This window comes from Salmo salar, chromosome 06 (assembly GCF_965601325.2).
Source record: "Salmo salar chromosome 06, fSalSal1, whole genome shotgun sequence".
NCBI classification, from domain to species: Eukaryota; Metazoa; Chordata; class Actinopteri; order Salmoniformes; family Salmonidae; genus Salmo; species Salmo salar.
Window position 1 is genome coordinate 48,734,061 of NC_138296.1, and position 25,806 is coordinate 48,759,866.

A 25,806-nucleotide genomic window follows, 5' to 3' on the forward strand; every position below is an offset into this window, starting at 1 on the left:
CTGGACCGGAGCTGTCTGAAAGTTGAAAACATCATTTGAGTGCCTTTTTCTCCCTCCCGGTCTGTCATGTCTGTCAGTAGCCGTCTGAGAGGCATTTGTTCTGCCCTGGCCCCAGCGAGGGGGGCGTTGGGTGCATGAGGGCCCGTTTTTACAGGGTCAGAGGACTTTTATAGATCTCCCGCAAAGTGCTGCTCCTTCTGCCGTCAGGCCTCACCTTGTGAAGCCCTCCGTCGACAGGAGTGTGTGCGCGTGCGTGTTTGCGTGCGTATGTGTGATCTCCTGCATAGTGCTCCACCGCCGTCAGGCCCCCCCCCCCCCCCCCGTGAAGTCGGCCCACACACACACACACACACACACACACACACACACACACACGGCGGCTAGGCCCCCGTCGTAAAACAGCCAAAAACCACTGGGCTTTCAGACATGTTTGTGTTAGAAGGGCGAGGAGAGGAGAGGAGGGGGGGGGGGGGGGGGGATGAAGAGGCCTTTTAGAGATACTTGGTGAAGGTCTGGGATAAGAGCGAGACTGCCGTGATAAGTGCACCAGAGCACTATTATCAAACCTCTAAAACATGATGAAGTACCCTTACAGGCACAAAACAGGAAACCAGAACAAGATGAAGTGGATTCAGACCACGTATTACTTTCCAGCAGCTCCTGTATTTGGTATATATGGCTGTCATGCTCAAATTATTCAAATATATCCATTCACCCTTCCATCCATATACCAACCCACCCATCTGTCCTTTCTTGAGAAGGAATAACACGCATAAAGGCATGGCTACATCCGTCTTGCCGCTCACAGATCCCACCTGGGAATATGAGCTTCAGCGGGCTCTACCCTGAGCTTTAGCACAATGCACTGGGTAGAACACGTTCAAAGGATACAGAGAGAGAGAGAGTGACGGCGAGAAAGTTGGAAAGAGAGACAGGGAGCGGGGAGGGCTAGATCAAAGCGAGAGGAAGCGGATGAAGATGCCTCGTCGATGCTCGCCGCTTTCCATCTCGCTCATACATTATGAAAAACGCCCTACTAAGTAGGTTACACCCCATAGGTCCCCTTTACATAGCCATACACTCGTTCATTGAATCATGGGGCTTGTGTGTATACCAGTGCATCTGTGTGTGTGTGTGTGTGTATCGGTGGATTTGTATCAGTGTGTGAGAGAGGAGAGAGACAAACATAGACAGCTACAGTGAGGGAAAAAGTATTTGATCCCCTGCGGATTTTGTAAGTTTTCCCACTGACAAAGAAATTATCAGTCTATAATTTTAATGGTAGGTTTATTTGAACAGTGAGAGACAGACTAACAACAAAAAAATCCAGAAAAATGCATGTAAAAAATGTTAGAAAATGATTTGCATTTTAATGAGGGAAATAAGAATTTGACCCCTCTGCAAAACATGACTTAGTACTTGGTGGCAAAACCCTTGTTGGCAATCACAGAGTTCAGACGTTTGTTGTAGTTGGCCACCAGGTTTGCACACATCTCAGGAGGGATTTTGTCCCACTCCTCTTTGCAGATCTTCTCCAAGTCATTAAGGTTTCGAGGCTGACGTTTGGCAACTCGAACCTTCAGCTCCCTCCACAGATTTTCTATGGGATTAAGGTCTGGAGACTGGCTAGGGCACTCCAGGACCTTAATGTGCTTCTTCTTGAGCCACTCCTTTGTTGCCTTGGCCGTGTGTTTTGGGTCATTGTCATGCTGGAATACCCATCCACGACCCATTTCAATGCCCTGGCTGAGGGAAGGAGGTTCTCAACCAAGATTTGACGGTACATGGCCCTGTCCATCGTCCCTTTGATGCGGTGAAGTTGTCCTGTCCCCTTAGCAGAAAAACACCCCCAAAGCATAATGTTTCCACCTCCATGTTTGATGGTGGGGATGGTTTTCTTGGGGTCATAGGCAGCATTCCTCCTCCTCCTCCAAACACGACGAGTTGAGTTGATACCAAAGAGCTCCATTTTGGTCTCATCTGACCACAACACTTTCACCAGTTGTCCTCTGAATCATTCAGATGTTCATTGGCAAACTTCAGACGGGCATGTATATGTGCTTTCTTGAGCAGGGGGACCTTGCGGGCGCTGCAGGATTTCAGTCCTTCACGGCGTAGTGTGTTACCAATTGTTTTCTTGGTGACTATGGTCCCAGCTGCCTTGAGATCATTGACAAGATCCTCCTGTGTAGTTCTGGGCTGATTCCTCACCGTTCTCATGATCATTGCAACTCCACGAGATGAGATCTTGCATGGAGCCCCAGGCAGAGGGAGATTGACAGTTCTGTTGTGTTTCTTCCATTTGCCAATAATCGCACCAACTGTTGTCACCTTCTCACCAAGCTGCTTGGCGATGGTCTTGTAGCCCATTCCAGCCTTGTGTAAGTCTACAATCTTGTCCCTGACATCCTTGGAGAGCTCTTTGGTCTTGGCCATGGTGGAGAGTTTGGAATCTGATTGATTGATTGCTTCTCTGGACAGCTGTCTTTTTTACAGGTAACAAGCTGCGGGTAGGAGCACTCCCTTTAAGAGTGTGCTCCTAATCTCAGCTCATTACCTGTATAAAAGACACCTGGGAGCCAGAAATCTTTCTGATTTGAGAGGGGGTCAAATACTTATTTCCCTCATTAAAATGCAAATCAATTCATAACATTTTTGACATGCGTTTTTCTGGATTTTTGTTGTTGTTATTCCGTCGCTCACTGTTCAAATAAACCTACCATTAAAATGATAGACTGATCATTTATTTGTCAGTGGGCAAACGTACAAAATCAGCAGGGGATCAAATACTTTTTTCCCCTCACTGTATACTGAGAGAGGAAAAGAAGGCGTGCCCACACAAGAGAGGCATAAGCCAGTGCACACATAAAGAAGTGGGAGTTCACAAATACATCCATCTCTATGTGTACAGTATGTATCCAACACTGGCTGCATCAGAATACGTGAGCCTGACAGTAGTAGGAAAAGAGGAGAGGAGAAGTGTGTGTGTCTGTACATCCTCGACAAACTTGATCTTCCAGTGGGAATATATATGTGTGAATATATTACATGCTGTGACCAAATCCTTTGATAAGTATGTCAGTTACTTCACAGGCAATCACAGAGGAGAGACAACATAGAACGAGGGGGGGGGGGGGGGGGGGGGGGGTAAAATGGAAAATGGAGTGTAAGGGACAAGACACACCATAATGAACTTTGTGCGTGAGCATTAAAATCACCCACTTTGTTGACGAATAGGTGGAGATTAAAGGATATTCCTGATAATATGTAGAATTATCGGGAAACAAACGGAAAATTAAACACTGGATGTACACATGTCAAATATGTATCGAACTCATTCATTCTCTCATATACGCATGAATGTATATGTTTGACAACACACCGTGAATACGCATATACAGTTGAAGTGGGAAGTTTACATACACTTAGGTTGGAGTCATTAAAACTTGTTTTTCTTGTTAACAAACTATAGTTTTGGCAAGTCAGTTAGGACATCTACTTTGTGCATGGCACAAGTAATTTTTCCAACAATTGTTTACAGACAGATTATTTCACTTATAACTCACTGTATCACAACTCCAGAGGGTCAGAAGTTTACATACACTAAGTTGACTGTGCCTTTAACAGCTTGGAAAATTCCAGAAAAATGATGTCATGGCTTTAGAAGCTTCTGATAGGCTAATTGACATCATTTGAGTCAATTGGAGGTGTACATGTGGATGTATTTCAAGGCCTACCTTCAAACTCAGTGCCTCTTTGCTTGATATCATGGGAAAATCAAAACAACTCAACCAAGACCTCAGAAAAATAATTGTAGACCTCCACAAGTCTGGTTCATCCTTGGAAGCAATTTCCAAACGCCTGAAGGTACCACGTTCATCTGTATGCAAGTATAAACACCATGGGACCACGCAGCCGTCATACCGCTCCTAGAGATGAAGGTACTTTGGTGCGAAAAGTGCAAATCAATCCCAGAACAACAGCAAAGGACCTTATGAAGATGCTGGAGGAAACAGGTACAAAAGTATCTATATCCACAGTAAAACGAGTCCTATATCGACTTAACCTGAAAGGACGCTCAGCAAAGAAGAAGCCACTGCTCCAAAACCGCCATAAAAAAGTCTGACTACAGTTTGTAACTGCACATGGGGACAAAGATCGTACTTTTTGGAGAAACGTCCTCTGGTCTGATAAAACAAAAATAGAACTGCTTGGCCATAATGACCATCGTTATATTTGGAGGAAAAAGGGGGAGGCTTGCAAAAAGCTTGGTCGCAAATGGGTCTTCCAAATGGACATTACCCCAAGCATACTTCCAAAGTTGTGGCAAAATGGCTTAATGACAACAAAGTCAAGGTATTGGAGTGGCCATCAAAGCCCTGACCTCAATCCTATAGAAAATTTGTGGGCAGAACTGAAAAGGCGTGTGCGAGCAAGGAGGCCGACAAACCTGACTCAGTTACACACCTGACTCAGTTACACCAGCTCTGTCAGGAGGAATGGGCCACAATTCACCCAACTTATTGTGGGAAGCGTGTGGAAGGCCACCCGAAGCATTTGACCCAAGTTAAACAATTTAAAGGCAATGCTACCAAATACTAATACTGAGTGTATGTAAACTTCTGACCCACTGGGAATGTGATGAAAGAAATAAAAGCTGAAATAAATCACTCTGACATTTCACATTCTTAAAATAAAGTGGTGATCCTAACTGACCTAAGAGCGGGAATTTTTACTGGGATTAAATGTCAGGAATTGTGAAAAACGGAGTTTAAATGTATTTGGCTAAGGTGTATGTAAACTTCCGACTTCAACTGTATGTGTTGACCCAGACACATGCATGCGCAGGCACCTACTCACACATACAGTGGGGTGACACACTTGATAAAGATGAGCAAATATGTCTAAAATAATTCAAATACTGAGCTATTTTGTGTGCTCAAAGTTAGGAAATTTGATTATTTTATACTAAGAATTGCTCAGCGAGAAATGTATTTTGCTTAAACAGTAAAAGTATTTTTCAAAAGAGGTAGGGGTCAAAATTAGTGACACCCCTGTTTTCAGTATCTCACCTTGCAAGGCACTGAGCTTTTTTTGAAAATGTTTTATGAGTTGGAAAACACATTGGGATGGATATTAGTACGTGCTCCAGCAGGTATATTTCACTGGTATTTCACAAAGCTAATTCCTACTTTGGCCACCTTTCCTTCCAGTTCTCTGCTGCCAATGACTGGAACGAATTGCAAAAATCACTGAACCTGGAGATTCATATCTCCCTCACTAACTTTAAGCATCAGCTGTCAGAGCGGCTCACAGATCATTGCACCTGTACACAGCCCACCTGTAAATAGCCCATCCAACTACCTCATCCCCATATTGTTATTCTTTTTTTCTCCTTTGCACACCAGTATACCTACTTGCACATTCATCTTCTGCACATCTATCACTCCAGTGTTTATTGCTAAATTGTAATTACTTCGACACTGCGGCCTATTTATTGCCTTACCTCCTTAATCTTACCTCATTTGCACACACTGTATATAGACTTTTCTATTGTGTTATTGACTGTACGTTTGTTTATTCCATGTGTAACTCTGTGTTGTTTGTGTCGCACTGCTTTGCTTTATCTTGGCCAGGTCGCAGTTGTAAATGAGAACTTGTTCTCAACTGGCCTACCTGGTTAAATAAAGGTGAACATTAAAAAAAAAAAGAAAAAAAGACCGTTCCTCCATACAAAATCCTTCTAGGTCCTTGAAATCCTTTGTCTGCGCTTATGGACTGCCCTGCTTTCCTTTTCTTCAATTCAATCCACAGATTTTCAATGGGTATCAAGGCCGGAGAACGAGACGCCATTGCAAAATGTTGATTTTTGTGGCCATTTAACCATTTCTTTGTGGATTTTAATGGTGTGTTTGGGGTTATCGTCCTGCTGGAAGATCCACTTGCTGCCAAGTGTCCGCCTCCTGGCAGAGACAAACAGGTACTTGGCTAAAATACTGGTACTGGGTAAAGTTCTTAATGCTGTTGACCTTAATAAAGGCCCCAGGACCAGTGGAAGCAAAACAGTCCCATAATATCAAAGACCCACCACCACCACCATATTTTACAGTAGGTATGGGGGGTTCTTTTCTGCTCATGCATTCTCATTTCGACGCCAAACCCTCCACTGGTGTGCGTAACCAAAGAGCTCTATTTTCATGTTATCTAACCAAAGCACCGGTTCCAATCCAAGTGCCAATGCTGTTTACATTTACATTTGTTAGATGACATGAAAATAGAGCTATTTGGCCATCTCGGTCTCCGGACTTAAAATCCTTTGAAAAGCCTGTGTTTTGAATTGAAGTCCATACAGTAAGTGCAGACAAAGGATCTGAAAGGATTCTGTTTGGATGAACTCATAAAACATTTTAGAAAAAGGCTCAGTGCCAAAATCCTCGCAAGGTGAGGTACTGAATGGTATTGAAAACAGGGGTGTCAATCAATTTGACCCTGATCTTTCAGAAAGAAAGTAGTACTTGTTTTTTGAGCATACAATATATCTCAGTATTTGAACAATGTATTTTATACAGTCATTTCTGCACATCTTTATCAAGGGTGTCAATAATTTCAGACCCCACTGTATATGCAAACCACTCGCACACGCAAAACACACGCACACACTAGAGATTGACACAGGAACAAGACGCCTGCGGGTCTAGAGGGGCCCGCTGGATTCCGTCAGGAATGGGAATGAAGTTCTAGAGTCAAATTCGGGACAGGACAGGATTGACATTCCACAGGAACTGGCAGTAGGCCTAAAATAGTTTACTTAATACAAATAAATGATCCCCTCCCCCTTCCGTCGGCGCACTCTCGCTCCTTGCTCCAGTTGTAGCCAGTCACTACTTTACCTCAGATGCACGCAGAGATATACGCATTTGCACATGTCCATAAATTCATCTGACTCTGGGTAACTAGAAAGGCTGCCTTCATTGCCAAAATGTCGTAATGTGGTTGTTATCAGCGGTGTGCACTATGCAGGCGGCTGTCTCATGAGCGCTGAGCAGCAGGCAAACAGAGCAGTTGCTATGGCTACTCCCACATAGAGTGGGGACAGACAGAGGAGAAGTTAACTCAGGAAGTTATTTCTGATTTCTGCAGCTAAAAGTTTGCATGGAACCAGAGTGATTTTTATCTGGATGAACAGGAAAGTTCTGGGGTTATAGATCTGTTGCGGGATCCGGACAGTACGGGGGAAAAAAAATCTGACCGAGTTATGTTTCCGACACGCATTTCTTTATACTTGTCAGATAGCCTATAGATAATTAGCCTGTTTCAATTTGTCAATTTCAAATTATTTTCTAACAACAGTTTGAATTGAGGTGTGTTCCGCCTCCTCGTTAATTCACATCTCCTTGTATGTAATCTCCTTAATGTTATTTAATTGTGTTACTATTTCCTTTTTTGCACATTTTTTTCTATTTACATTTATCATTTATCATGCTGAAACATGAGTTGATGGCAGTGGATGAACGGCACGACAATGTGTCTCAGGATCTCTCGTCTCTGTGCATTCAGATTGCCATCGATAAAATGCAATTGTGTTCGTTGTCCGTAGCTTATGCCTGCCCATACCATAACCCCACCACCACGAAGCACTCTGTTCACAACGTTGACATCAGCAAACCCACAACGCCATGCACATGGCCTGTGGTTGTGAGGCCGGGTTGGACGTACTGCTAAATTCTCTAAAACGATGTTGGAGGCGGCTTATGGTAGAGAAATGAACATTCAATTCTCTGGCACAGCTCTGGTGGACATTCAAATTTGCTGCGCAGCATTTGAGAGAAATAAGCTTTTTGTGCATATGGAACATTTCTGGGATCTTTTATTTCAGCTCATGAAACATGGGACCAACACTTTACATGTTGTGTTCATATTTCTGTTCAGTGTATATAACTAGTGCAAATCTGACTCTCTCTGCAGCATCTCTTCTACCCTCAATCGGCATGGCTTCCATAAGTGCCTACACTGTATGAAATGTATGGTGTGCTGAAATTGTGTCAACCATGGGAAGAGAGGTCATCGAATGTATGTATGTGTGCTTGCGTAATTGTGACCGTGTGCTTGTGTGTGGTGGGTTATTAATATCCAAGGATAGCTAGGCTGGTTAGCTAGTGCTCCTCTCTAGCTACAGTAGGCTGTATACTACAAACCCAGTGAGTGCTGGATATCTACCATGTATACGCACACAAACACCAACATGTTTACACACACAAACAATGCAAACATTACATAAACACATTTTCCTTTAGGCCCACATAAATAAAACATGACCGTCCTAACATACAAAATCACAAAAGCCCAAAACATTAACATAGATTCATTCAACAGTCATACACATTTAGAGAACATACTCGCATGGATGAAACATTGATGACGCATGTAAATAGTATAAACTCACTCACAAACACACTGATTTAACACACGTGAACACACGTACATGGCAGTCAGCATGCATAGGACTCATCAGCCGAGGTATCAAGAGAAAACACAGACAGCAGTGTTTTTAGAGTCAGTTGAAATGAGTCAGCACGGTGTTCCCTAAAGCATGGTGCATTGAGTAACGTGTCTGCGCGTATTGCGCATTTTGGGGTTGGCCAGCGTAAATGGGGTTGGCCAGCAGAAAACTCCTCTAGAGGAACGAGGAAGTGGAGAGGAATGGTGATGACGAGGTGAATTATTCCAGGTCTTTACCGGTCAGTTATATCCCACCGATAACGACTGATCTAGTGCCAATCGTAGTAGCAGTGTTTCTTACAATGGATCACAGATACCCATTGTAAGATTTGATACTTAGAAACATTGGTTTTGGGAACCACTGTAGAAGAGCAAAGGATCTCTCTCTCTCTCCCACTCCCTCCCCTGGTTTGGAAGAAAAGCCATAGTCAAAGCTTCAGTGTAAAGGAAGTGGCCTATAGTGTTAGTTGTGATTTATGAGGTGACTATGTAGGGGCCCTTCATAGGGCCTGAGAGTGGGGAGGCCCCATCTGTCCCTGAGACTGGCAAAGTCATGGGGGTTAGAGGTTATAGGTTAGAGGACGTTGACCCCCCATGATCCCTCACAGACCGCCAGACACACCCTTGGCTGTTCCTATCAGTCACTGCAGCAATCAACAGCTAACACACACACAATCTCTCTCTCTCACACACACACACACGCACACACACATAAAAACACAGACCCTTTTTCACATATACATAATATAGTATGCCTATATTACATACACATGGATGTGCACACAGATACTCTCATGCATATGTACGCAGACACATTGACACCACTATTCCTATCTTGCTGTACAGTACGTCCCCCTGTAAGTCATCCACCTCCATTTCCCTCCAATACTATCCTGTAATATCCACTATGCAGTATGTCGTCCTCCCACTTCCTCCATTGCTGTACTATAATCTACAAGCCAATGCAGCTGTTGGTCGCGGTATCACCTACAGTACAACCCACTAATGGTCCTTAAAGTCAGGACTAGTGGAGGGTGAGATGGAGAGGATCCCTGCTGCTGCTACCTGCTAATGTAGCCTAGTGCTCTAAAGGTAATGTGGCCTAGGGCTCTCCATGTCCCCTCAATGCCTACCAGGCTGAAGGAGCTTCGTTGGCTAATGTAGCAAGGCTAGGCGTATGGTGGGCTTACATTATAAGGCTAATGCTTCTGGTTGGGGTTGACAATGGGCCATCAGTGCTAGCAATATTAGCAGGCTAATGGAGGCTAACAAGAAACAGGGAAAAAAGCTCCAGATGTGCTAGCTAGTGCTAACAGGGAAAAAAGCTCCAGATGTGCTAGCTAGTGCTAACAGGGAAAAAAGCTCCAGATGTGCTAGCTAGTGCTAACAGGGAAAAAAACTCCAGATGTGCTAGCTAGTGCTAACAGGGAAAAAAGCTCCAGATGTGCTAGCTAGTGCTAACAGGGAAAAAAGCTCTAGATGTGCTAGCTAGTGCTAACAGGGACAAGGGAAGAAACAGTAGTGCTAAAAGGGTAAAAAGGGGAGAGCTAGCTAGGCCCTCAGATGTGAGATCACAGGGAGGCAGAGGTGAGACTAAGGATGTGTTCATATTCTCATCATCCCCCCTTCCCTGAGGCTCCATCTTTGATAAAGACATCTTAGGCTTTAGAAGGGGCTCTGATATCCTGAAAGAGTGAGAATATGTTTCTGCAGTAAAGGGTAAAAGGCATATTTTTTTCCTGGAGATAAAGAGGGAAATAAAAAAGGGGCATGAGTATCTACGCCTTTTGTGAGAGATGAGGATGATGATGATGATGATGGGAACACGGTGATGATAGTAACGTTGGTAGTACATTTCTGATGGATGGTACATCATAAAGTGCAGTTAGCTGTGATAATGTCAAGGTGGTGTGAGGTAGTGATAATGAAAAGGAAATGATAATGGTGGTGGTGATGATGATATGCTGATTTTGTTACTGACCCTGCTAACCCTCAGATAACCACAGACAACAAGAGGGCTTACCAACAAACCCAAAAATATTATTTTTTAAAATCCTTGGTAAAGCCCTTTTGTTGGATTTTTGTCATCGTTGTCGAGAACCCCGCGTACTTTTCTTTGTTTGCTGTATCGCGGGGGCCTACCTGAACTCATAACAAAGACACCCACAGACAAACTCACTGACTCCCCAAAACACACACACACACACGTCCTCCACCTTCCGTTCTAGGGTCCACTCATTTCTGTGACAAAGCGGAATAATATCAAACTGAGCCAATCGATACTCTGATGACAAACGACCCATATGGCCCCGTTCCCACTTGTGATTGTGTGTGTGTGTCTGTGTGTGAGTGAGTGTGTAAGATGAGAAACAGCAAGACTGTAAAACACACCGGGTAATCCTGCCACCATCGATAAAGAAAGCTGTCATTTACCCTCCTAGTCCCCACCTCTGAAAAAACACACACGAACGAACAAACACACACACACACACACACACACACACACACACACACACACACACACACACACACACAAATACACACTCCATCAAAGTGGGTGGCCTAACTGTAGATTGTAAATTCAGCCAGGGAGTCAAAAGGGAACTGGGGGGGGAAAACGCTATTCCTTTCCCTCTCACACTATTCCCACAGCTATAGTTAGCCTTGGCTGCACTATTGTGTAGCTGTTCCAAGCCCAGAACCTTGGGAGGAAGAAAATAAACATTTGTGGTCATCATACACAGGAGGGAGGGGTCTTGATGGATGGAGGAGAGGAGGAGGGGAAAAGAGGAATAAATGATGACGATCTGGCAACCCTCCAGTGAACTGCAAGGTGAAAAGTAATTGATTGCGGTGCTCAGTGGAGCTGGCTCGTGGGCCAGACGAGCTTAGCAGATGAGTATCGATTGGTTAATTGATTGATTGGCATCTGTGGGAGGGGAAGGCGGAGGGACATAATTGGTCTTCATGGAGCCGTTTCCTCAGAGCCAGACCGCAAATGAGAAAACCGTGCACAAGGCTCACATATACGCGCACACATACTAGGGCTGGGAATTGCCAGGGGACCTTAAGATATTATCACAATACTATATGTATTGTGATTTGATACAATATCTATTGCGATTTGATACTATGATTTTATTGCAAATCGATGTTCCGAACTAACAGTGAGGGAAAAAAGTATTTGATCCCAAGCTGATTTTGTATGTTTACCCACTGACAAAGAAATGATCAGTCTATAATTTTAATGGTAGGTTTATTTGAACAGTGAGAGACAGAATAACAACAAAAAAATCCAGAAAAACGCATGTCAAAAATGTTATACATTGATTTGCATTTGAATGAGGGACCAGCATTCACTGTTTTGGACACTGGTAACCATCATAAGCTGGTCACCAACAAAACCAATATCAAGTGACAACATGCTGGCTTGCAAAATAATGTCAGTTTCTATTGGAATCCAGCCAGAGTGGGGATATCCACAAATTGGAACTGTTCTTCACCCACAATATCCATTCAGAATGGGTTAGAATTAAGAATAAATGACATTACCCAAACCATCTAAACTGGAACAACCATTTCAGTAATGGGAGTAATAAGTCCAACTAACAGATTGGATTAGTTGAAAATAATGTATGTTATTTATGTATGTAAAGCATACAATTAATTAATCAATATACAGTACATGCACAAACACATCAAATAAAAAAGATATTGAAGACAACAATCGATTCAGTTACATATCAGTATAATATTTTTTACGATATAGCGTGTCGTTTTGACAATATTTTTGGCTTGTTGGCTATACCTGCACCAAAACTCCAGTATTTTTCCTTCATAGCTTGTTCTGCTTTTTAAATAGGAAGCCAATTTGTTTTCACACTTTTATTCCCCTGACTGATCAAAACTTGTTTTCTCATGTTCTCTCGTCTCTCTGTAGCAGATATATGGTGAGCAATATGTTTGGAACACCGACACGCAATAAAATCACAGTATCGAATCGCAAAACATGTAGAATTGTGAGAATCTCGATACATATCAAATCGGCAGCAAAGTATCGTGATAACATCGTATTGTTAGGTCCCTGGCAATTCCCAGCCTTCGCTGATATGTGTCCAAAACACAAAAAAGGCTGGTCACCAGTGTCCAAAACACAGGGAAAGGCTGGTCACCAGTGTCCAAAACACAGGGAAAGGCTGGTCACCAGTGTCTAAAACACAGGGAAAGGCTGGTCACCAGTGTCCAAAACACAGAAAAAGGCTGGTCACCAGTGTCCAAAGCTCAGCGAAAGGCTGGTCACCAGTGTCCAAAACACAGCGAAAGGCTGGTCACCAGTGTCTAAAACACAGGGAAAGGCTGGTCACCAGTGTCCAAAACACAGAAAAAGGCTGGTCACCAGTGTCCAAAGCTCAGCGAAAGGCTGGTCACCAGTGTCCAAAACACAGCGAAAGGCTGGTCACCAGTGTCCAAAACACAGCGAAAGGCTGGTCACCAGTGTCCAAAACACAGCGAAAGGCTGGTCACCAGTGTCCGAAGCTCAGCGAAGGCTGGTCGCCAGTGTCCAAAACACAACAAAGGCTGTTCTCCAAACAAAACCAGCTAGACCATTATGGTAACCAGCATAACCAGCTAGACAGACCAGCTTGAGCAGCTAGAACATGTTGGTCAATCAGCTAGACCATGCTGGTCAGATGGGCAGGTACATGGGTAGCGAAAAAAAGACATGTAATCCGTACAGGCTCGTATAGCGAATGGAGGCCGCTTTCCCGCTGGTTCGTTTTTTTCAGTCATGCTCCGGATATTTCACATGCATAAACCACTGTTTGAGAAGCATGCAGCCTCTCGCTGAGGTGAAAAATGGCCTTTTTGCCTTGGTGCAGATTGCCATGTCTCATTTTCGATTCATTGAAAATGATACTTCTTTCTAAGTATCTCTCTTTTTCAAACAAGCATTGCAGAGCTGGCTACAATTTCTATTTCATCCCCTGAAAAGATAGAACAAATATTACAACAAATATTATGGCTGAACTCAAATGTGCTGGTTGATAAAATACCTGTATTTATGGGAAAGTTGTTTGAAAAGGGTATTTTGTTCTTAAATGATATTGTAAATTGTAATGGTAGCGTTATGTCCTTCATGGAGTTATCAGAATTGTACGGGAAGGTCTGCTCAATCCAAGAGTACAACTAATTTATTACAGCATTGCCCCAAAAATGGAGGAGGCAGGTGGCAGCAGGAGGAGGTAGGGAGCTGGTCTGTCTGCCCAATATAAAGGATCAAAACTGGTGGAGGAATAAAAATAGCATAAATAGGAAAGTATACCAGTTTCATTTGAGGACCAGGATGTTGACAACTGTGCCATACAGATTGCAAAATAGTTGGGAAGAGATTTTTGATGACCGATTCCATGGTACAGGGTGTATGAGTTGATATATAAAACAACGCAAGATTCAAAACTTCCTGCTTTTCAGCTAAAATTATTATATAGAATTCTTGCCACCAACAAAATGTTGAATATTTGGGGCATAAAATTATTGAAGCTCTGTAGATTTTGTTGTGCGGATGCAGAATCAATATACCATTTATTTTGGTATTGCCCTCAGGTAGCCTGTTTCTGGTCTCAGGTTCAGGAATGGCTGAAAATGCATAGCATTGATCTAAAATTGACCCTAGAAATAGTACTGTTAGGAGATCTGGAGAGACCGGGTCAGTCAATTACTAATACTCTTAGTAAAAGTATTTATCTTCAACACGCAATCTGTAGATTCTATTCGATTAGATAGATTGAAATTGTATGTTAATCATCATAGCAGAGTTGAAAGATATGTGTTGCGTAGAAACACAAAGTGGGTGGCCAGCAGAGATCGATGGGATGAGCTGAGGGAAGCTGAGGGTTGGTATGTGGAATTGGAGACAAGCGCTGTCCACTCCATTCTGTTAGGCTTTGAAACAACATCCACAAGTAACATGTTTTCCACTCAGTTTAAAACGGATCAATCACAGTGAGGTGAGTTTTAAAAGCACTGTCATGATGAGAAGTGTTTGATTTTTCCTTTGCATTTGGATTGACGCCAGAGCGGTTAGAGGGAGAACAGAGCCCTGAGTACCAGGCCAGTAGCGACCTGATGGTCGTTAGCGAGTTGGTACTGCCAACGCATGTCCAGAGTGCATAAAAAGGAGATTACCGTGAATTGGTCATGACTCATGCCTGCCGGTGTGGCGGTAAATATGTTCACCGCAACAGCCCTATAGGTGACATAGACACATATAAGCAGACCCATGCATAAAAAAATAAAACACACACACACACACACACACACACACACACACACACACACACACACACACACACACACACACACCATTCAACCATAGAAAAAAAGAGAGAAAAAGAGAAAGAGAGAGAAAGAAAGAGAGCGGGGGTGTTAGGAATAAAATCTCTCTCCCCCTCATTCGACTCTGCACTTCGCCATTAAAAAAATACGGCTTGATTCATTAGCGACCCTCGCCGATGGACAGAGAGAGAGAGAAAGAGAGATAGAGGTAGCGTTGATGGAGGTAGAGAGAGGTAGAGGGAGGGTAATGGTCCATTCCCAAGCTCGGCAGCCATTAAAGGAGGAAATGAAATAAAATGGAATGAAGTGAGGCCAGGAGGGCTGGGGCTGAGAAAGAGGCCCTAAAGGCTTCTGAGACACACACACACACACACACACACACAGAGACACACACACAGAGACACACACACAGAGACACACACACAGAGACACTCCCCATCCAGTGGGAAAGACCGAGTATGAGGAGCCATTGGTGTAAGAGCGGAGGGGCACTTCTAGTGGGAGTCTGCTCCATAAAGAGGCCATAAATCTCAGTAATAAAGCTATGAGATCACCACCATGGAGGAGACTGTATGGACCAAACACCATACACACTGGAGATGAATGATGATGATGAAGCTGACATTGCACGTATAGGTTGAGGAGAGCGAGAGGACAGACACACAGAGAGAGAGACAGAGAGAGAGACAGAGACAGAGAGACAGAGAGACAGAGAGACAGACAGACAGAGAGACAGACAGACAGACAGACAGACAGACAGACAGACAGAGAGACAGAGAGAGAGACAGAGAGAGAGACAGACAGACAGACAGACAGACAGACAGACAGAGAGACAGACAGAGAGACAGAGAGAGAGACAGAGAGAGAGACAGAGAGAGAGACAGAGAGAGACACACAGACAGAGAGAGAGAGAGAGACAGAGACAGAATAAGCATTGTATACAATCACACACAGACAAAGCCCTATTTTTTTATTTTTATAAATACACCAGCGCATAGCTATTGACATACAAATAAACACACAGTCATAATCAAACTCTATAACATTGTCATACTACTGCATAGTGACTGAGAGGCAGAGGGACGGATACACACACACCCACACTAACCAGATATGTGGTATGATAATTTTTTATTTTATCTTTACTTAACTAGGCAAGTCTGTTAAGAACACATTTTTATTTTCAATGACGGCATTGGAACAGTGGGTTAACTGCCTTAATATACACACACACAAAAGTATGTGGACACCCTTTCAAATGAGTGGATTCAGCTATTTCAGCCACACCCGCTGCTGACAGGTGTATAAACTCAAGCACACAGCCATGCCATCTCCATTGGCAGTAGAATGGCCCATTCGTTAGAGCTCAGTGACTTTCAACGTGGCACCGTCATAGGATGCAGTTCATAAAACGTCTGCCCTGGTCAACTGTAAGTGCTGTTATTGTGAAGTGGAAAAGTCTAGAAGCAACAACGGCTCAGCCGCAAAGTGATAAGCCACACAAGCTCACAGAACGGGACCGCTGAGTGCTGAAAGCGTATCGTGTAAAAGTCTTCTGTCCTCGATTGCAACACTCACCACAGAGTTCCAAACTGCCCCTGGAAGCAACGTCAGCACAATAACTGTTCGTCGGGAGCTTCATGAAATAGGTTTCCATGGCCGAGCAGCCGCACACAAGCCTAAGATCACCATGTGCAATGCCAAGCGTCGGCTGGAGTGGTGTAAAGCTCGCCGCCATTTGACTCTGGAGCAGTGGAAACACATTCTCTGGAGTGATGAATCACGCTTCACCATTTGGCAGTCCGACGGACGAATCTGGATTTTACGGATGCCAAGGGAAACTCTAGCTACCCTTAGGTCCAGTGAAGGGAAACAGTTTGGAGAAGGGCCTGTTTCAGCATGACAATGCCCCCGTGCACAAAGCGAAGTCCATACAGAAATGGTTTGCCGAGATCGGTGTGGAAGAACCTGACTGACCTGCACAAAGCCCTGACCTCAACCCCATTGTACACCTTTGGGATGAATTGGAACGCCGACTGAGAGACAGGCCTAACCGCCCAACATCAGTGCCAAACCTCACTAATGCTCTTGTGGCTGAATGAGTCAAGTCCCCGAAGGCAATGTTCCAACATCTACTGGAAAGCCTTCCCAGAAGAGTGAAGTCTGTTATAGCACCAAAGGGGGGACCAACTCCATATTAACGCCCATGATTTTGGAATGAGATGTTCGACGAGCAGACTTTTGGTCATACAGTGTGTCTGTGATAGGATTAGGGTCCCAGTGTGATTTAGTTTGAACCCAGTGTTTCCCTGTGTCTCACAGAACACAGAGGCATGCCAGAGAGAAAGGGTTATTGTATGGAGTGGAGCCTAGACAACAGGGGAAAATAGAGGGGGAGAGAAAAGGAGAGGGAGAGGTAAACGGAAAGACCGGGAAATGGATAGATCGAGTGAGAGAGTGGGGGAGGACAGCAAAGGAAAGGATGAGAAAAGGACATGGATGACCAATGGAGAGAGGTGAAGAAGGAAATGTGGAAACACTACTATATTGCTCATTCTCACACACTCCCGCCTCTCTCTCTCTCTTTCACTCACACACACACACACCACACACACACACACACACGTCATAAACCGACAAGACTCTCTGGAGCTCATCTCCCTGCAGTCACATTCACAACTTGGTTGTTGAGAGAGCTAGTGTACGGGAGGGGAAGGAAGGGACCTAAAAAGAGGGAGAGAAAGAGAGGGATGGAGATAAAGGACGAGCTACTCTTCATTTAGACACAGATGTGATTTGACGTGGCCACCGAAGTACGACTCCTCCGCCCCTAAAACCAGGTCCCACCGCAAACCTCTGATCCCTACTGCACTGTACCATTGCTCAAGAACAGCATGTTCCCTAGTGCGTGCGTGCGCGTGTGCTCGCTAGCGTGTGAGAGAGCGAGAGTGAGAGAGGATTAAGTGGATGAGTGAGCACAAAAGTGAGTCAATGGCAATGCATGTAATGTGAATGTGTATGCAACGGAGTGTGTGAGTGGGTGTCAGCTCCTTTGTTTATGATAACATTGAGTTTTAATTTCATATATCTGGTGTTTCTAAGCCACGGATTTGCAGATTGACTGACGGGTTCACACCTTTTGGCTTGGCTAGCTAGCTTTTGTTTGAAAAATCCATCTGGACACAGTACCGTGGTCTCACCTGGGCTGCCAATTTCACATCATTTGAGGAGTCGCCTGAAGCTTTAGAGTAATGAGAGACAGTGGAATACCGCAGTGCTGAGGCAGAGGGCTCGTAGTGAGGACGACTGGCTACTATTCTGAACTTTGTGTGGCGAGCTTTCTGGCGTCCAGAGCTGCTGAGGCATCAGCCAAGTGGTGTTACACAGACTGGAAGAGGCTATAAGTGGCTATATGACTCAGGCTGGTTCCCAGACTTGCCCTCCCACAAGATCATCAGCAGACTCCGTCACCATCCTCTGTCCAGCTCCCTCCGCTCAAGCCATGAACTGGCCCTCTCTGTCTTCGGAGGATGCAGCTTTCAAAGACTTGGCCTTTATTGGTTGGCCCGTCATGATATATTGCTTGTTTGTTTTTTTGCTTTCGAAGCGCTTTGAGATTCTACGAAAAGCGCTATGGAAATATAATACATGATTAGTGTGTGTGTGTGTGTATATCTCCCTTTCTAAATCACGGGGACACTACTCACACACGCTCACAATAAAGACACTCGCTGCACAGATCCAATAACATACAATAGAACACCGTCCATAGGGCATTGTCTCTGTCACTGGCTTCACTATCCACTAATCTCCACATGGAGCAGATTACCTGACAGTGAGATCAGTGATTTAACTTGACACATCCACATCATTTAGAGAATAGTAGGCAAGCGCAGTGATGGCTGTGGACGGTCAGTTAACACGACAGGGGAAGTGTTTTAAATGTACTGTAAGTCAGTATTGTAGGCTTTGTATGTACACAGTGTACAAAACATTAGGAACACCTGCTCTTTCCATGAGAAACTGGCCAGGTGAATCCAGCTGCAAGCTATGATCCCATTATTGATGTCACTTGTTAAACCCACTAAATCCAAACAGTGTAGATTAAAGGTTAAAGAAGGATTTTTAAGCCTTGAGACAATTGAGACATGGATTATGTATGTGGGCCATTCAGAGGGTGAATGGGCAAGACAAAATATGCATTTAAACGGTGTATGATAGTAGGTGCCAGGTGCACCGGTTTGAGTGCCTCAAGAACTGCAACGCTGCTGGGTTTTTCACGCGCAACAGTTTCCCATGTGTATCAAGAAGGTCCACCACCCAAAGGACATCCAGCCAAAGGCAGGCCAGTGGTCAAAAAACAGGTAATTGATGAAAGAGGACAAAGGAGGCTGACCACGAAGTGTGCAGATCAACAGACGGGCTACAGTTAGTCAACTGACAGTCCAGTACAACATATGTGCCAAAAGACCCATAAAAGAATGCACAGCTCCTCGTACCTTGACCTGAATAGGGGCATGACAGACGACAACCTTACAGAGTTTCACTTCTTTCAGCAAAATACAAGAAACTGAGGTTGCAGTTGGCTACGGAACGGAAAGACTGGACACCGGAGAATTGGGAAAACATTGCCTGGCCTGAAGAAATCCCGGTTCCTTCTGTTTCACGCTGATGGGAAGACTAGGGTATGGAGAAATGCCGCGTGTCAACATTGCAGGCTGGCGGTGGTGGTGTGTTTTCATGGCACACATTGGGCCCCGTGATAAAAGTGGAGCAACGTCTGGATATCTGAACATCATTGCCAGTCAGGTGCATCCCTTCACGGCAGCAGTGTATCCATCTGCAAATAGATTGTTTTCAGCAGGATAATGCCCCATGCCACAAGGCTAGGATTGTCCAGGAATGGTTCCACGAACATGACAGTAAATTCAGCATACTACAGTGGGCTGCCCAGTAACCAGATCTCAATTCAATTGAGCATCTTTGGGATGAGATGGAATGAGCTACGCAGAGTAGAGATCCACTACCAGCCAATTTGACACAACTGTGGGAAGCATTGGAGTCGACATGGGCCAGCATCCCTGTGGAACGCTTTCGACACCTTGTAGAGTCCATGCCCGACACTTTGAGGCTGTTCTGAGAGCAGAAGGGAGTGCAACTCTACATTAGGAAGGTGTTCCTAATGTTTTGTTACACTCAGTGTAGATGATCAGACTGAGGACATATGCACCATCCACATGTGGAGACATCCAATCGGTGTGAATGACAGAGAATGAATAGCAACAGTCAAACATACTGCAGCAGTGGGTTTTCAATTTAATTCAATATGATTAATAATAACTCAGTCAGGGAGCAATTAATTATTTATTTTTTAAACTGTCGGAGCACAATATCATGCATGTACTACGCAGGCAATATGCACGTGTGTGTGTATGCCTTTAATCCTACAGGTCTCAAGACAATTCCAGAACGTATAAATGTGACGTATTACAGAGCAATAGACGACGTGAAACACAGGAGTGAGGTTTCAATCATCCTCATGGCACAAACAGTGAACAGGAGGACAACCCATAAAAAGCTTCACATGACCTACATTCCTACATTTCACGTGATTGACACCACAGGGCAACTCCTCTTTCGCTTACTATGAAAGTGCCAAGCTGCTAATAAGGATCATTAACAGTGGACGACGGTACGCCGAACAATCCCTAAAAATACCTGTAGCAGCCAAGACTGAACCTACTCAAGGAATATTCAACCAGGAATTACAACCGTGAACAAAAGATAGGGAAGAAGTTTATGTTGTGAATATGCCGTACATATTACATAGGAAATGGAGGGAAAATGTCTTGCAGGGTTACTCACTATTGCAGTGTGCGCCCATTGAAGACCTCAGTATAAAAAATGGGTGAATATCGCCTGAAGGGATAATAATGTTTTACTGTTTTGAATTGTATTATAAGACAGTATAATATGGCTGTCTTTGGCTGCCTTTGAGCAACAAAATGGCTGACTAAGGGTTAAAAGCAAAACCTTCCAATGTCCCAAAAAGAAGAAAGGGAGATAGAGAACAGGCAAATAAAACAACAACGGAACAGGGGCTGTGCAGACAGAACACTCTCTGACCTAATTAGGCAGAGAGAGACAGAAAGAAAGGAGACAAGAGAGAGAGGAGAGACAGAGAGGAGAGACAGAAGAGAGAGAGAAAGAAGAGAGAGAAGAGATGGAAAGAAAGAGAGAGAAGCAAGGAGAGAGAGAGAAGAAAGAAGAGAGATGAGCGAGAGAGAAGAGAGATGAGCGAGAGAAGAGAGATGAGCGAAAGAGAAGAGAGATGAGCGAGAGAGAGAAGCGGCAAGGAGCAGCACAATGAAATAAAGCATTTGGGCACATTATATAACAAGGGAATGCGGTATCGGGGAGAGGGACAAAAAAGCCATCCTTCACTTCAAAGCCTGTTACACAATTTGTTTGTTAAGGGGGCGGAGTGGAGAGGGGGGGAGGCGAGACATAACTGGGCTTCAGATGTAATTATTGGTTCTGAATAGAGACACAGTGTGTGTGTGTGTGTGTGTGTGTGTGTGTGTGTGTGTGTGTGTGTGTGATCTTCTATTATTTGAGTTTGTGTGAGTAAACCGTGTGTGTGTGTGACTGCACAGATCAATCACATCAGATCTTTTCACATCAGATCTTTTCCAGAGCTGATCTGATTGGTCAAAAGACCAGTTCGTGGGGGAAAAAAAAGATCAGAATTGGGCCGCCTGTCTAAACGCAGCCTGCGTGTCTGACGCTGTATGTGATAACCTGAGTGATGTACAAGCCTGTGTTGTCCTCACATCTTTCTCCTGCAATCTCTCCCCTCCAGTTAGTGCCTGAGCAGAGCCAGAAAGAAATCAGACCATAGTGTGCAGAGTGCAGACATCTCTTTTAGAGTGTCACCCGGCTCACACACAGATAATCCTGTTACAGGGTCTGTCTACTCTGCTCCTCTCCCCCATATCTTTAGGACCCTGTCAAATCACACCAAGCCGAGCCAAACTAAGCCAAGCTAGCAGAGCCACCGAGACCTCATTCACCCAGGGAAATAATAGGAGTTGCGGCCCCATTTCATTTCAGAACTGAGCTAAATTCAGTTTCAGCACTGGGCTGCGTTCCATTTCAATTCAGGTATTGAAATGCCACCCATTTTGGAAATGCCATGTCTAATTGAGTTGAGAGGACCTGAAATTGAACAGAGCCCCCAACTCACTTTGCTATGACACAAGTGTCTCACACACACACACACACACACACACACACACACACACACACACACACACAGAGAGAGAGAGGAGAGAAGAGAAGAGAAGAGAAGAGAGGAGAGAGACAGAGATAAAGAGAAAGCAAGGGCGAGAAAGAGCGAGAAGACCCTTCTGCCTCTTCTGTCTGACATTGAAGGAGGGTGATGGCAAAAGGCAAATCCCGCTTTCTCCCCATCCTTCCCCCTTTCCCTCCATCTTTCCTTCCATCCCCTCCACCCCCAGCTCTCGATATTGCATTTTGGAAATAGTATCCATTATGTGAAGAGAGGGAGGGACGAGAGGCGTGGAGAGGAGAGGGGAAGTGAGATGGAGAAAGGGAGGAAAAGGAGAGAAAGGGAAGGGAGGGGGAGTTGATGATAGATAGAAAGGATGAAGTTTAAATCAGAGCAGTGCCCGCGGCGCTTTTTGGCGGGGGGGGGGGGGGGGGGGGGGGGGGGGGCGGGAGAACGGGGTGAGGAGGGGTTATTGGATCATTCGTCACCAACCGCCGCAACATGTGACCACGGTTTCCACGACAACCCCGGGATTCCCACACAACAATCAGTCTTGGATAGACATTAGAGGGTGGGGGAAAGAGGGAGGGAGGGAGGGAAGGGGGAGAGGGAGGGTGAAGAAAACCTCATCATAAACCATCCCACTCGTGGTTGTCACCTCGAGGGATGGCTGGAGAAGAGAGGACCTTCCTCTTTTTGAACGCAGGCCGGAAAATGTATCTCTCTAATTCACACAGCATCATATATGGCTTGATGGTGAATGTGTGTATAGAAGGACCAGACAAATATACTGGAGCTCACTACATAATCGTTTTTGAAGAGGTATGTGTGCACGTGCGTGTGGAAATGTGTGTGCGTGACCGAACCAGACACAAAAAAAAGACCCAGCTGAACACAGCCCAGCTAAGCCACGTGGAACAGTGAGTGAACTACAATACACTGTGACATTCTAACTCAAGGTTAAACTGTCTTGGCTTACACAGTAAATACCTCAAACACGCAGTAAACACAGGGTAAGGGTGGTGTGATAAGCCCTGCAGAGAGAGGACTGCTGTGTGTACGACGTGGGTGTGTGTGTGTACGACGTGGGTGTGTGTGTGTTCTGACTGGGGGAGAAGTGGAGTGACTCTGTCTTGGAGGGTTTACACTGTCATTAGAGTCATCTTATTAAAACAGACCCCCTTCAACACCCTACAATAATGTAATGGCCACAGCGTCGTGCAAGCAAGCAGTCAGTCAGTCAGTCAGTCAGTCAGTCAGTCAGTCAGTCAGTCAGTCAGTCAGTCAGTGTCTGTCTGTCTGTCCTGAATGCATGTGCGTAAACAAACAAAGTGTGGTACTACACTGTGCACCGTGGCATTGTTCTGGGCATTGCGTTACCATGCAAACAGGCACGTCCTTCCATATGTGAGTGTATTTGAACGCTAATGCATTGGGAACACTTTCAAAATGAACACACTGCACTAATGTAAATGTCATCTATCTGTAGGCAGTAAAAGCAGGCTATACGCACGCGAAAGGAAAACTCCAACTGAGTGCATACCAATTAGAACAAACCATAATAGACTGTCCTTAAGAGTACCATTTGCATCTTGCACCATTCATTAGCATCCTGTACCATTAGCATCCTGTACCATTAAAATGCACTCCATACATAATAGACAGGACAAGGAGTTTTTCTGGGAAAGATCTGATCTGTCTGAAAGACAGGTGGAAAGAGAGAGAGAGAGAGAGAAAGAGAAGAGTGGAGGGAAAGGGTAGGGGTTAGAGAGAAAGGGTAGGGGTTAGAGAGAGAGAGAGAGAGAGAGAGAGAGAGAGAGAGAAGAGTGGAGGGAAAGGGTAGGGGTTAGAGAGAAAGAGAGAAGAGTGGAGGGAAAGGGTAGGGGTTAGAGAGAGAGAGAGAAGAGTGGAGGGAAAGGGTAGGGGTTAGAGAGAGAGAGAGAAGAGTGGAGGGAAAGGGTAGGGGTTAGAGAGAGAGAGAGAAGAGTGGAGGGAAAGGGTAGGGGTTAGAGAGAGAGAGAGAAGAGTGGAGGGAAAGGGTAGGGGTTAGAGAGAGAGAGAGAAGAGTGGAGGGAAAGGGTAGGGGTTAGAGAGAGAGAGAGAAGAGTGGAGGGAAAGGGTAGGGGTTAGAGAGAGAGAGAGAAGAGTGGAGGGAAAGGGTAGGGGTTAGAGAGAGAGAGAGAAGAGTGGAGGGAAAGGGTAGGGGTTAGAGAGAGAGAGAGAAGAGTGGAGGGAAAGGGTAGGGGTTAGAGAGAGAGAGAAGAGTGGAGGGAAAGGGTAGGGGTTAGAGAGAGAGAGAAGAGTGGAGGGAAAGGGTAGGGGTTAGAGAGAGAGAGAAGAGTGGAGGGAAAGGGTAGGGGTTAGAGAGAGAGAGAAGAGTGGAGGGAATGGGTAGGGGTTAGAGAGAGAGAGAAGGGTGGAGGGAACGGGTAGGGGTTGGAGAGAGAGAGAGAAGAGTGGAGGGAAAGGGTAGGGGTTAGAGAGAGAGAGAGAGAGAGAGAAGAGTGGAGGGAAAGGGTAGGGGTTAGAGAGAGAGAGAGAGAGAGAGAGAGAGAAGAGTGGAAGGAAAGGGTAGGGGTTAGAGAGAGAGAGAGAGAGAGAAGAGTGGAAGGAAAGGGTAGGGGTTAGAGAGAGAGAGAGAGAGAGAGAGAGAGAGAGAGAGAGAAGAGTGGAGGGAAAGGGTAGGGGTTAGAGAGAGAGAGAGAAGAGTGGAGGGAAAGGGTAGCGGTTAGAGAGAGAGAGAGAGAGAGAGAAGAGTGGAGGGAAAGGGTAGGGGTTAGAGAGAGAGAGAAGAGTGGAGGGAAAGGGTAGGGGTTAGAGAGAGAGAGAAGAGTGGAGGGAAAGGGTAGGGGTTAGAGAAAGAGAGAAGAGTGGAGGGAAAGGGTAGGGGTTAGAGAGAGAGAGAGAGAGAGAGAGAGAGAGAAGAGTGGAAAGAAAGGGTAGGGGTTAGAGAGAGAGAGAAGAGTGGAGGGAAAGGGTAGGGGTTAGAGAGAGAGAGAGAGAGAGAAGAGTGGAGGGAAAGGGTAGGGGTTAGAGAGAGAGAGAAGAGTGGAGGGAAAGGGTAGTGGTTAGAGAGAGAGAGAAGAGTGGAGGGAAAGGGTAGGGGTTAGAGAGAGAGAGAGAGAGAGAAGAGTGGAGGGAAAGGGTAGGGGTTAGAGAGAGAGAGAAGAGTGGAGGGAAAGGGTAGGGGTTAGAGAGAGAGAGAGAGAAGAGTGGAGGGAAAGGGTAGGGGTTAGAGAAGAGAGAAGAGTGGAGGAAAGGTAGGGTTAGAGAGAGAGAGAGAGAGAGAGAAGAGTGGAGGGAAAGGGTAGGGGTTAGAGAGAGAGAGAGAGAGAGAGAGAGAAGAGTGGAGGGAAAGGGTAGGGGTTAGAGAAGAGAGAGAAGAGTGGAGGGAAAGGGTAGGGGTTAGAGAGAGAGAGAAGAGTGGAGGGAAAGGGTAGGGGTTAGAGAGGGAGAGAAGAGTGGAGGGAAAGGGTAGGGGTTAGAGAGAGAGAGAGAGAAGAGTGGAGGGAAAGGGTAGGGGTTAGAGAGAGAGAGAAGAGTGGAGGGAAAGGGTAGGGGTTAGAGAGAGAGAGAAGAGTGGAGGGAAAGGGTAGGGGTTAGAGAGAGAGAGAGAAGAGTGGAGGGAAAGGGTAGGGGTTAGAGAGAGAGAGAGAGAGAGAAGAGTGGAGGGAAAGGGT

General features: G+C 45.2%; 1 protein-coding gene across 2 annotated transcripts in view; it reads right to left on the bottom strand.

Annotated features, from left to right (window-relative positions):
- Window positions 1-25,806, bottom strand: part of LOC106607468 (retinoic acid receptor alpha-A) — a 183,029-nt gene that overhangs the window by 104,865 nt on the left and 52,358 nt on the right. The gene's annotated exons all lie outside the window — the stretch shown is intronic.